The sequence below is a fragment of the Hippopotamus amphibius genome, chromosome 6 (genome assembly GCF_030028045.1).
Source record: "Hippopotamus amphibius kiboko isolate mHipAmp2 chromosome 6, mHipAmp2.hap2, whole genome shotgun sequence".
Lineage (NCBI taxonomy): Eukaryota > Metazoa > Chordata > Mammalia > Artiodactyla > Hippopotamidae > Hippopotamus > Hippopotamus amphibius.
Window position 1 is genome coordinate 33,964,086 of NC_080191.1, and position 2,286 is coordinate 33,966,371.

Consider the following 2,286-nt stretch of genomic DNA (forward strand, 5'->3'; position numbering starts at 1 on the left):
TTTCTTTGGGTATATGCCCAGGAGTGGGATGACTGGATTATATGGTAGTTCTATTTGTAGTTTTTGAAGGAACCTCCAAATTGTTTTCCATAGTGGCTGTACCAACTTACATTCCCACCAACAGTGCAGGAGAGTTCCCTTTTCTCCACACCCTCTCCAACATTTGTTCTTTCCAGATATTGTGATGATGGCCATTCTGATTGGTGTGAGGTGATACCTCATTGTGGCTTTGACTTGCATTTCTCTGATGATTAGTGATGTTGAGCGTCTTTTCATGTGTTTGTTGGCCATCTGTATGTCTTTGGAGAAATGTCTGTTTAGGTCTTCCACCCATTTGTGGATTGGGTTATTTGCTTTTTTGGTATTAAGCTTGTATATTTTGGATATTAATCCTTTGTCCGTTATTTCATAGGCAACTATTTTTTCCCATTCTGAGGGTTGCCTTCTAGTCTTGTTTATGGTTTCTTTCACTGTGCAAAAGCTTTTAAATTTCATGAGGTCCCATTTGTTTATTCTTGATTTTATTTCCATTCTTCTAGAAGGTGGGTCAAAAAGGATCTTGCTTTGATGGATGTCATAGAGTGTTCTGCCTATGTTTTCCTCTACGAGTTTTATACTGTCTGGCCTTACACGTAGGTCTTTAATCCATTTTGAGTTTATTTTTGTGTATGGTGTTAAGAAGTGTTCTAATTTCATTCTTTTACATGTAGCTGTCCAATTTTCCCAGCACCACTTATTGAAGAGGCTGTCTTTTTTCCATTGTATATTCGTGCCTCCTTTGTCAAAGATGAGGTGCCCATATGTGTTTGGGCTTACTTCTGAGTTCTCTATTCTATTCCATTGATCTTCCTTTTTATTTTTGTGCCAGTACCATACTGTCTTGATCACTATGGCCTTGTAGTATAGTTTGAAGTCAGGAAGCCTGATTCCACCAACTCCATTTTTCCTTCTCAGGATTGCTTTGGCTATTCGGGGTCTTTTGCATTTAGCCATATAGTTTAATGAAGAACATAATATCATATTTGTGCCAAAAATATTAAAACTTAAATTATAATATGAGACAGAATAATAGATGTTGGATTATGGTATAATTCTATTCTTATAAAAGTTGTTTGTGTAGTCCTATGTATAACATTAATCATTAAGAAGTGGTTTTAATTTTGAATTCTCTAATTCCTTTTTGGCTATGAGTAAACCAAAAAAACTTTTATTTGAGATTGCTTTGTATCATGCGAGGGTGAATTAAAAGCCAAATGTCAACATTTCCACCTCAAAATTTCATTAAAAAGAATAACTCAAAATCAAGTACAATAATATTCATAATAAATTGTCTTCTTTCCAGATAAAGTATGGAGTATAAAGAATGTGACAAGAAGAAAAAGAGAAAAAGGAGGTACTCAAAATACTTTTTGTTTCCATAATAAAAATGCAGGACAAAACTCAAGATACTAGAGGAGTTCTTGAAGATAATTAATAGTTTTAAATCTGTAGTGGATAAATTTTTAAACAAAAACCTAGTTAAAATGATTGGTATAGAATGGCAACCAGGAATCATATTAAGCAGGAACTAATAATGGAATGAGATCCCTTACCTTGGGGGTATTCAGTCTATTAAAAGCATAGGTAAGGAAACAATCACATAAAAATGCTAAGTATTATAATAAGGAAAGACACAGTATTATATGTTTCATGGAGGAGATGCTAAGTTATCTGAAACTAAAAAATGTTTTTATAAAGTATAAAATTAATATGATTCACAGTACAAAATTTGGATAAAAAATTATAAAGAAGAAAGTGTTAATTATTTTCATCTCCACTATTCCTGCACTGATTCTTAAAGACCTAAAACCAATTAGGAAAGAGAGTTTTAAGGAGGGGACATAGTACATGCAGAGGTAAGCAGGAAGGAAAGAGAGTGATAATGTTAGGAAACTGTAAGTGTATTTTGAAGACAAAAGCAATGGATACCTTTTGCATAAATTAGTAGACAGGGTTAGAAAGGTAGACATGGATCAGATTTTAAAAGAAACTATAGGCGATGCCAAGAAATTTGAAGCTAAACCTTTAGTTAATTAGTAGTCATTAAATGATTTTAGTTAGAAGAGGAGCAAACTATGCTTTGTGGTTTAGAATTATCCTTATTTCTAAAACATGAAGTCTAGAGTCCAGGTCTTATAAATTTTAGTACAATGTTTGCTAAAACATATAGTTCATGAGAAAGATTTAGACAGAGAACATAAATTTGGAATTTAAATAGTATGTATATTTAAAGCTATGAGACTGGAT